The sequence below is a fragment of the Aedes albopictus genome, chromosome 1 (genome assembly GCF_035046485.1).
Source record: "Aedes albopictus strain Foshan chromosome 1, AalbF5, whole genome shotgun sequence".
NCBI classification, from domain to species: domain Eukaryota; kingdom Metazoa; phylum Arthropoda; class Insecta; order Diptera; family Culicidae; genus Aedes; species Aedes albopictus.
In genome coordinates, this window is record NC_085136.1 from 15,912,430 (window position 1) to 15,924,452 (window position 12,023).

Genomic DNA, 12,023 nt, shown 5'->3' on the forward strand with positions numbered 1-12,023 from the left:
ATAATGATTGCCAGAAGGTTTACATATCGGAAAGTTTTGTTTACTCTTAGAATATGTCTTTATGGATATCTTCAAGTATACTATAAAACATTTTATCAATGGTTTTCATAAAAACCGTCATAGGAATTAACTTGCAACACTGTATAAGCCAAAGCTAAGTGATTTTGCTCCTATCTAAAAATCGATTCGTGATAGATAAAAACTTACCAGAAAAGCTGAGCCTAGCACCATTCTGTACGGCAACATAAGTGTAATTGATTTTATACGTATCTTAAGAAACCACAATAGAGGAAAGCTGTCCCACTACTTGTGATCATGATATTATTGCTCATTGTCGTAGTGCTATAATTTCTTTAGCTGGTTGGTGCTAAAGGTCATCCTATCTGTATTGATCGAGTCGGTTTGATGTGATCGTTTATTTTGTCTCGCTGTATCACTACGCGCTAAGCTGTCCTCCATGTACTGATAAGCTGTCCTGCCGGTTATGTCTGTATTGAGAACGATGCAGTTTGTTATGTTTGCGAGAAAGTGGAGCCGAATTTATCTAGGCTCATACCCTACTGTGGAAGATTCGCCCATTTCCGATGTAAGAAACTATTCGGAAATGTGATAACCAAGGTGAAAAAGAAGCCATATCTATGCTCTGTTGAGTGCTCGGAGATGAACTCGCATACTAATCAGAAGAATGTGAACCTTGATGCAGTGGTTGCTGAGCTACGCGCACTAAATTAAGACATGAATGATTCGAGGAAAGAGTCATCGCAGTTACGGTTCGTGGTGCAACAATCTCGCCTACAGCTAGCTTCTTTAGTAAAGACCAGTAACAAAATTGAGGAATCCCAGTAGTTTTTGTCCAATCAATTCGACACGCTTCAGTCTGACTTCCGAAAGTTCAAGAAGGATATGGATGCTATGAAGATGGAGAACAACAAAATTCGTACTGAAGTTGCAGACTGGCGCGGAAAACATCTGGAGCTCTCTACTAAGGTAGAATACCTGGAGTTGGAATTGGATAAGGCTAACCGGCAGCTGTTAGCACGAAATGCTGTTGTATTAGGACTTCCCCAAGTAGAATGCGAGGATACGAAACGACTTATCCACCAAGTATTTTGTGCTGTTGGGTACGCAGTCGCCGATTCGCAAGTTCTCTCTACCAGGCGCCAATTAGGAAGTGGTGGAAATAAAACTGGTGCTCCAAATCTGGTAACATTTCGTGAAGAGAAATTCAAAGAGGATTTTTTCGAGCATAAGAGGAAGCATGGAGTTCTAGAAGCGTCAGCCGTGTCAGAGGCATTCAAAGAATCGTCAAATCGAGTAACGGTACGGGATGAAATGACTGCTTTCGGACGTGATCTATTGCGATACGCCAAGGAGGTGCAGTCAACTCTAGGATTCAAGTACGTTTGGCCTGGGTGGAATGGAAAGGTTCTAATCAGACGTCAGGATGGAAGTAAAGTGGAGAAAATCGGGACTAAGCAGGAGTTTCAGAAGTTCACGGTCAATACATCGAAGCGTCCTCTGGATATTTCTAGTGGTGCGGCCGATCCTTCACCTAGCAATTCACCAAGATCTTCGCCGCTGATCCAACAGTCAACTAAGCGTACTCGTTAAAATTTGAATTGTAATCTAGCGAAACTGAATTATAACAATTGAAATGAATAATTTTTATGTAGGAAATGTTGAAACATTAAATAAAAACTTTAGTCGGATGGGTAATAGTTGTGCGTTGCGAATCTTACAACTAAACACGGACAAACAGACGTAACTCTTTGAGGAAATTCATTCAATCTTTTTGCTCAACACCTTTTTCATTAACACGCTGCCACCTGTTGGTATAACCGCGCGAGATACTGTCCACCATGATGGATTGCGTTTTGACGTTTGCCAAAACGCACACTACTACATAACTTGCCTGTAATTTTCCTTTGCATCATTCAGCAACTTGTACACTAGCAATTGTAGATGCGATCGAACACTAGTGCCTCTAGTGAAACGATCGCGGAAATCAAATGTAATTCAAATTCATCGTTAAATGCATGTGCCAAGTCCTTTCGAAAAGTGTTACGTCTGTTTGTCTGTGAACTAAATATAAGAGGGATGAATACCTTGGAAAAATTTGATAAGTTAAAGGAGCTTTTGGATAACTATACTGGGTATATTGATCTACTAGTAATTGGAGAAACGTGGCTGAAATCGGATCGCACTCAATTGTTCAAGCTTGAAGGGTACAATGCAATGTTTTCTTGTCGTAATGACTCCGCTGGAGGTGGATTAGCAGTTAATGTGCGGAACGGAATCAGCTTTGAAGAATCCATCAACACACATGACCAAGGCTTCCACCATATCCATGTGTGCCTAAAACTGAAGGATTCGGTTTTCGATGTGCATGCTGTATACAGACCACCTAGCTACCACCAGTCTTTGCTTTATGATGATTTGGAATCCATATGCTCGAATACTAGAACCGACAGTTCCTGCGTGATCATCGGCGACATTAACATACCGGTCAACCAAACGGAACACAGAGTTATATATGAAAACCATAAATAAATGAATAGTTGAATATAAATTTCGATCGTTACAACCTCCATGCTTTAAAATTTAACTCGTTTATTGCTTACTTTCAGATGTCGTTTAGTTTTGACCGTCCCATCATAAGTATTTACGCTTGATCAACTGTTGGACCAACCAGTGAAGATTGAAACGATGATGAAGCTCAGGGCCTAGCAAATCACCCATAATTTTGGTTACTGTCGAAGAACAAGAAGTCGGTGTTAATAATACAAAACAGATATACATTTAACCTACAGGGGATAGACAAAATAATCAAGACAGGCAAAATTTTCACTTTTCAAAAAATGTTCAACTAGCCGTAAATTTTTAACAAGTGCATCGAATATTCTCAAATTTTTACTGTAAGTTCATCAACTAGTTGTGTATCATTGGTCCAAATTTGAGAAAGATCGGGCCATTTTCCACGAATTTTTAAAAATTCTTGAAAAAGGTATTTTTTTTTTTCTCGTGGTGGAAAATGTTTTTCGTTTTTGCAGAAACCATTTAAGAATATAATTTCACAAAAAATGGTTTCTGCAAAAATGGAAAACATTTTCCACCACAAAAAAATTCTGAAGACACCTTGATCCAAGCGCTACACGTGCACGAAAACCGATTTTGAAAATATTGCTTCGATATTTAATAAAAAATGAGGAAATGCTTCCAGTTTCGCCTTAACTTGAAATTTTTAACAAGAGAAAAAGTTACAGCGATTTTATGTTTTCACGATTTTTTTAGCAAATTGGTCTATTTTTTTCAATTCCTTCAAAACACATTTATATATAAGTCAATTAGGCAAAGGGCTTAAAGTCTCTATAATATAGCTAAATCAATCAATTAAATCAATTGGAGGGAAATTAAATGAACTATAATTTGCATCGTGAATTTTGAAACGGTGGTAAACTTTTGGATAATTTGGTGTTTTATTTGAAAAATAATCTAATCGTTTTAATGTTCTTCTGTATTAAGAATATCAAGTTAAGTCAACGGTTTTTCATAGCTCATTATATAAGTCATAAATGGTCAAAATTACATTGCATTCGGTTCATTGAATCCGGAGATAAAACATATCAAAGTTGGCTATCGGATAATTTTACCTTTTCCAAGAAGCTTTATAACTTCGTGGAGAGTCATTCCTTCCCAATTTTGGACCACTGATACACAACTAGTTGATGAACTTACTGTAAAAATTTTAGAATATTTGATGCACTTTGCGAAAAGTTACAGCTAATTGAACATTTTTTGAAAAGTGAAAATTTGGCCTGTTCCGATCATTTTGTCTATCCCCTGTACGTGCCAAGTAGATTTGAGTTAAAAAGAGTCTGCCTAATAAAAAGTCTGTTATGATATCATAATAAATTTGTTTTATTTGAATCAAAATCACCGTAAAACATCGTTCCTTTGAAGGACCTGTAGAAAGCAATCTAAATCTATATATATATATATTATATTATATATATATATATATATATATATAAATGCAGTGGCATACGTGGGAACGCGCATAACTTGCGAACGGATGGTCCGATTTGGGTCGCCTAAGTTTTGTTCTGTTAGTTTTCACCCAAGGAAGGTTTATGAGGCCAAAAACATGGGAAAATTGGAAGTTTTTGAAAATCGGGTTTTCATACATTTTGAACGGGGACTTCGGCGCTTGGCTAGGGACTTAAAACGTCAAAAAACGCAGTAGGCAAGACAAAGTTTGCCGGGGACAGCTAGTAAAATTAAAAAAAAAAAGAAATTGCAGGAATTTCTTCCGGTATTACTCTAGCAGTTTACTATGAAGATTTCTCAATGAGTTCCTTCTGATATTCCTTCTTTTGATAATTTTCCCTTCTTGGATATCTCAAGATTCCACTTTTAAGGATTCCTTCTGCTAAGAGTCCTCCAGAAGCTCCTTGTGACCTTCCCTTCCCTCAGTAGTTTTTTCTAAGGTTGCCCCAGGAACTTCTTCCAGCACTTCCTTCAGAGTTTTTTGTTTTCTAAGATTCCACTATGAGTTTCCTCCAAGAATCTTTTTCCCGAGATTCCTCCAGAACTTCCATCCGAAATTTCTACCGAGATTCGTTCAGGTATTTTTTCTCCGGGATTTACATACAATTCATTCCGAGATTCCGCAAGAAATTCCTTCCAGGATTATTCCATGAATTCAATACCAAACCTCTCCAGAAGTCCCTGCCGAGATTTCTCCTGGAATTCATTCTAGAATTCGTTTAGGCTTTCTTCCAGTAGTTCCTCCAGAAGTTTGTTTCTTAGATGCATCCAGGAGTGCCTTCTGGGAATCTTCCTTCTAAGATTGTTCTCTCTAAGATTCTTCTCGAAGTTTCTCCTAGAAATCTCCCAGAGGTTTCTCTTGAGCCTAAGATTCCTCCAAGATCTCCTTTTGACATTACTTAAGGAATTCGTTCCAATAGTCTTGAAAGAGCTCCTTCTGAGATTTCCCCAGAATTTCTTCTTGGGATTTCTCCAAGAAATTCCTTTCGTGGTCTTTCCAGAAATTATCCAGAATTGCTCCAGGAGCTCCTTCAGAGATTCTTCCAGGAGTAGTTCAGAAGCTCCATCTGGGATTCTTGCAGGAGTTCTCTCCAGAACATCTCCAGGAACTCCTTACGGGGCTCCTTCAGAGATTTCTCTAGAAATTCCTTCCGAGCTACTCCCATGAGATCCTTATGAAATTCCTTTACGAGCTTCTGAAATTCTTTCAGTTCCCTTTGAATGTCTTCCTTCTGTGAAGAAACTCCTTTAGCAATTCCTTACAAATCAGCTGTAGTGAAGAAAACCTCGAGGAGGAGCTTTATGTTTTTTTTTAAGGAACTCATGAGATAATTTCAGATGAAACTCTTCAGATGAAAAAATCTGAGAGAATTCAAGAAAGCATTTGATATGTATAAATTCCATAAGGAACTCTTGCGGAAATCCTAGAAGAAGTTCCTGAAGCCTGAGGCCAGCGACCATACTTGTTCTGAAAAGTACACTTGTTGAATATGCAATTTACTCCCCCGTTCAAGTATTTAAACGATCGTAAAAAGGTAAAACTTTCACTTTGGCAATCTCTTTACGATTTACTAACATATTTCATCTTGTATTTCATCCACATCCATAAACTTACATTTTACTTCAGACTACATCACACAGCACAACTACACCCTACTGATGACAATGATTATGAAATTACGGTCCAACCTACCCCACGTTAAAACGATGATTGTTTAATAAAGTCGTCGTACCAGGCTCTTCTGAATTTCATCCAAGAGTGCCATCCAGCCTAACGATTCAAAACTGGAATTCTACCGTGGAAAATTATCATCGTCCACACCGTTCGTTGTCTCTGCCAGCTCCGGCGTCTGTGGTTGTAAAACCCGGGCTCTCGGATTGAACGAGCTCTTGCCGGCTTACTACGACCAGCAGGCCAGAACAGTGAAAATTGCAATAAAATTCAACTCCAAAGGGGGGGAATGTAGAGGGTGGATGATAAGGCCTGTACACGGAAAGGAAGGCTACCACAAAACGACCTAATTAGTGTCTCTTATTTTCCAGTGCACGAAATGAGACTTATCTTCGAACGAACGAGTCACACGCGTTTCAAGACTGACGATATGATGCCTTGTGCTGCTGTTGCTTCAACTTGGGTGAAAAGTTTTTGAAAGATATATCACTCTAATATGGGTTGTAGTTTGTGTAGTGGCATACTTTCTACGAATTCTGGTGTATCTTTTCCAAATGACCAAAGAAAGTTTTGAAATGTCTTAGGAAGTTTTTAAATAGAGACCTCACTAAATAAAATGTCAGTCCTTCAATTTGAAATCATGCGACATTTGGGAAGCGAGTATAATTTCATGATTTTGAAACTCTTTTGAAAAGTGTCGCGCCATTTGCGAAAACTAAGCTAACTGCGTACGGCGAAACCCAAACAAACAGGTTAATTAGTGCGTGTGGGCTGGCCGTTACAATAATTGTGACACCTCGACACAAGAAACTAGGACACTAAGGCGTCAGAAGAATGGCATGGCGGAGTAGGTGGCGTCGGTGTCGGCGGTAAATTGTCGCCCAAGGCCAATTAGATGATAATTTTCGAGCGCATGCAGGGTGGATCCTAGCATGCTGCGACCGGCGGTAAATTGTATTCAAATTTGCCTTGCAACTCAAAAATCACTTCCGCCTGCTGCGATGCAAACGAAGACTAGAGAGAAACCAACATAGACCAGCGAAGCTGTATTCTAAATCGACGTGTCCATGGCCAAGCATTTCCACCATAAAGTTTCGGTTTTCCACATGCGATGCAAGGGACGTGCCCGAAATGGGAACGCTTCATAAATTCGAGCTTGCCCCATCGTAGTAGGTAGTAGTCCAACCCTTTCGCCACAGCCCTTTTCCGTTTGTTTGGAACGACGACGTCAAACAGGGCTGTGTTGGGCGCAACAGGGGTGGAGCGCAACGATGAATGCATGGCCTGCTATGTTCCATGTGTGCGGTAAGCCACAATGATACGCTCGCCAAGGTTCCGTTTTGGCGGGATCCACATCATAGACGACGATGGCATCCATGACAGATAGGACACACTGCTGTCAGAAAGCGCCCAGGGAACTGCTGCAGCTGTATAAAATGAAGGATAGAGACTGTTAACCGAGTGCCGAGATCTATCAATTCGGCATTAAATGGATTATAAATTTGTGTGTCTCTCTCCCTTGGTTCCATTCGGCTTCTGCAGGTTTTATGAGATGGCATTTGCCCCAAATCTATCATTTTGGAATTTTGCAATATGAGTGCTGCTGGCTGGTGCTACACCGTTCGCCACGTGAGGATTTAAAGGAAGATTGGGATGGGGCGACGAGTTTAGGAGTGTAAATCTGAAGAATTCTCAAAATATGCAGAGTCTTTCGAAACCAGGAATGCCAGATGAAGAGAATGTCATCATTTAGAAGACGTTTATTATGTTGTAAAAATGTTGAGTTTTGTTTACTTTTTTCGCCGAACAACGAACTTCCGGCAAAGAATCTTTCCTGATAGAGAATGTCTCGCTTAGTTTACCTTCAATATTTAACCAAAAATTCCTCAGGTATGTTTTGTAACAAAAAAGAAGGAAAAATCACCTGGCATCCCTGCTGAAATCTAGATTCAACGTCAGTGGTGGAACCATCAGACCGTGTTCGTTTCTGGGGAAAACGATTACTCTTTACATACGTACATCTGGATGCATTCACTCGTTCCGCGCACAGAAATGTAAGTGAAAAACGACCACTCATTCCTTTATTTATAACACACTCACTCACTCACTCACTCACTCATGATGTCCAGGATTTTGATGGGTAAAAGTGAAGCATCATTGCGATCATAGCAACCCTGCTGCTCTGTAGCATTAAGTGCAGCGCCGTTCGTTCGTTCGTTCGTTCACCGGACTACTATGTCCGGTTACTCCGGTTGGTTTTCGCATTTCAAACATCTCCAGCATGTCATCCGAAATGACACACAGTCTCGCACACTAGCCGATGGACGTTACTCAGCAAAATTTATCACATTCAATCATTTTTACGTGTGTGCACTGGGCAGATGTGAGCTGTAAGTTTCGTGCTTGTGGTTCCGAAAATAGCTGACAGGATGTTCAACTTCTAAATCTCTGCCATGAACAATATTTTCAGTTCAAAGTTTCACTTTGATTGAACATCTTGATTCAACGCCTTCTATGGATTTGTAAATTTCACTGAGCGTCAATGGCATACCCGAGCTCATTTAACTTTGTGTGCCGCCAAACGCTGATTTTCGCCAGTATCGCATTACAATACCAATAAACAGCTCGCAAAGTGCGAGATATAGAGCTTAGTCTCGAAGCTGATGCGCTAAAAGAAACAATAACAATAACAACACTTTTTCCCTAACTGCTAGATTGTGCTACGACTAGACAAATAGACGTAGCTACCGAATTAGAAATTTACCCGTATGCAATTGATAGTTTATCAACGGGACACCAGTAGCGCTAGCTTCCCTTTTACTTCTGATTGACGTTTGCACACGACTGCCACCTATTGACCGATTGTCGATAACTAGTTCGAAACAAAGACCAGTAGCTTCGACTGTATGCCCTACCATCACTTTAGCAATACTGCGTTACTTGCAATGATTCAGCACAGACAAACAGACGTAACACTTGCGAAATTCTCATCGACCACGCTTTTAACGATCATTTTAAATTTTCATAGTCGTGGCTTTCACAACCAGAGGCGCGCGCATCGTTTTTCTATGCGTTTGACGTTTCACACTAGCGCCTTCTGTTGACGATATTGCACAACACAGTGATTCGTGCAACTGGGCGATGGATTTCCATGAAAATCGTTCAAGGTGTTACGTCTGCTTGTCTGTGGATTCAGTGACCACTTTTCCAATCATAAACTATTCTTTCACGTGTTACGTCCGCTTATCTCTGCCCCGACTATCCTCCGGACTTGGATTGTGATTGTTGGTCGCCGTCACTATCACTCCGTTGCCACAGTCGTCTCATGAGCCAAGATGATTGATGACGGAGACGCAGGAGGAAACGCCACACCAGAACTGGCTTACTTTCACGCCGGCGGTCGCCGCGGGCAGTTCCGTCCATTTCCGCGCTACATGAAGAAGCAACATTGTTAGTGAGAGGCTAAATTACCATCGTGAAAATCGGCGTACGGCCTCCCTTGATAGTGGGAGGGACTTTGATTCCGAGAAACGTGGTCTTCACTTTGGGTCGGTTCGGCGATTCGTGAATTGAATCATTTCCGCGGGAAACAGGTGATCCTGTCGGGTTTTTATGAATAAAAATTAACTGTTGGTGGACTTCCATTTGTTTCTGCGAGTCACAGTAGGTCATGATTCTAAATAAGATCGTCCTTTTATTGTAAAGTAAGTTACCCGTGCGTTTCGGGAAAAGCTTTTGCTTTTAGAGTAATCGTAGGAGGCGGGTGTGGTTTCATCCGTGCAAATAGAAAACATGGCTTGCTGAGAACTTTTCTTGAATGACGACGCATATTTTGATGTTTTGCTGCGTTTTGATTTATGAAATGTGATTTAAGACTGGGAATTGATTTGGATTGGATTTGGATTGGATTTGGATTGGATTTGGATTGGATTTGGATTGGATTTGGATTGGATTTGGATTGGATTTGGATTGCATTTGGATTGGATTTGGATTGGATTTGGATTGGATTTGGATTGGATTTGGATTGGATTTGGATTGGATTTGGATTGCATTTGGATTGGATTTGGATTGGATTTGGATTGGATTTGGATTGGATTTGGATTGCATTTGGATTGGATTTGGATTGGATTTGGATTGGATTTGGATTGGATTTGGATTGGATTTGGATTGGATTTGGATTGGATTTGGATTGGATTTGGATTGGATTTGGATTGGATTTGGATTGGATTTGGATTGGATTTGGATTGGATTTGGATTGGATTTGGATTGGATTTGGATTGGATTTGGATTGGATTGGATTTGGATTGGATTTGGATTGGATTTGGATTGGATTTGGATTGGATTGGATTTGGATTGGATTTGGATTGGATTTGGATTGGATTTGGATTGGATTTGGATTGGATTTGGATTGGATTTGGATTGGATTTGGATTGGATTTGGATTGGATTTGGATTGGATTTGGATTGGATTTGGATTGGATTTGGATTGGATTTGGATTGGATTTGGATTGGATTTGGATTGGATTTGGATTGGATTTGGATTGGATTTGGATTGGATTTGGATTGGATTTGGATTGGATTTGGATTGGATTTGGATTGGATTTGGATTGGATTTGGATTGGATTTGGATTGGATTTGGATTGGATTTGGATTGGATTTGGATTGGATTTGGATTGCATTTGGATTGGATTTGGATTGGATTTGGATTGGATTTGGATTGGATTTGGATTGGATTTGGATTGCATTTGGATTGGATTTGGATTGGATTTGGATTGGGTTTGGATTGGATTTGGATTGGATTTGGATTGGATTTGGATTGGGTTTGGATTGGATTTGGATTGGATTTGGATTGGATTTGGATTGTATTTGGATTGGATTTGGATTGGGTTTGGATTGGATTTGGATTGGATTTGGATCGGATTTGGATTGGATTTGGATTGGATTTGGATTGGATTTGGATTGGATTTGGATTGGATTTGGATTGCATTTGGATTGGATTTGGATTGGATTTGGATTGGATTTGGATTGGATTTGGATTGGATTTGGATCGGATTTGGATTGGATTTGGATTGGATTTGGATTGGATTTGGATTGGATTTGGATTGGATTTGGATTGGATTTGGATTGGATTTGGATCGGATTTGGATTGGATTTGGATTGGATTTGGATTGGATTTGGATCGGATTTGGATTGGATTTGGATTGGATTTGGATTGGGTTTGGATTGGATTTGGATTGCATTTGGATTGGATTTGGATTGGATTTGGATTGGATTTGGATTGGATTTGGATTGGATTTGGATTGGATTTGGATCGGATTTGGATTGGATTTGGATTGGATTTGGATTGGATTTGGATTGGATTTGGATTGGATTTGGATTGGATTTGGATTGGATTTGGATTGGATTTGGATTGGGTTTGGATTGGATTTGGATTGGATTTGGATCGGATTTGGATTGGATTTGGATTGGATTTGGATTGGATTTGGATCGGATTTGGATTGGATTTGGATTGGATTTGGATTGGATTTGGATTGGATTTGGATTGCATTTGGATTGGATTTGGATTGGATTTGGATTGGGTTTGGATTGGATTTGGATTGGATTTGGATTGGATTTGGATCGGATTTGGATTGGATTTGGATTGGATTTGGATTGGATTTGGATCGGATTTGGATTGGATTTGGATTGGATTTGGATTGGATTTGGATTGGATTTGGATTGGATTTGGATCGGATTTGGATTGGATTTGGATCGGATTTGGATTGGATTTGGATTGGATTTGGATTGGATTTGGATTGGATTTGGATTGGATTTGGATTGCATTTGGATTGGATTTGGATTGGATTTGGATTGGGTTTGGATTGGATTTGGATTGGATTTGGATTGGATTTGGATCGGATTTGGATTGGATTTGGATTGGATTTGGATTGGATTTGGATCGGATTTGGATTGGATTTGGATTGGATTTGGATTGGATTTGGATTGGATTTGGATTGGATTTGGATTGGATTTGGATTGGATTTGGATTGGATTTGGATTGGATTTGGATTGGATTTGGATTGGATTTGGATTGGATTTGGATTGGATTTGGATTGGATTTGGATTGGATTTGGATTGGGTTTGGATTGGATTTGGATTGGATTTGGATCGGATTTGGATTGGATTTGGATTGGATTTGGATTGGATTTGGATTGGATTTGGATTGGATTTGGATTGGATTTGGATTGGATTTGGATTGGATTTGGATTGGATTTGGATTGGATTTGGATCGGATTTGGATTGGATTTGGATTGGATTTGGATTGG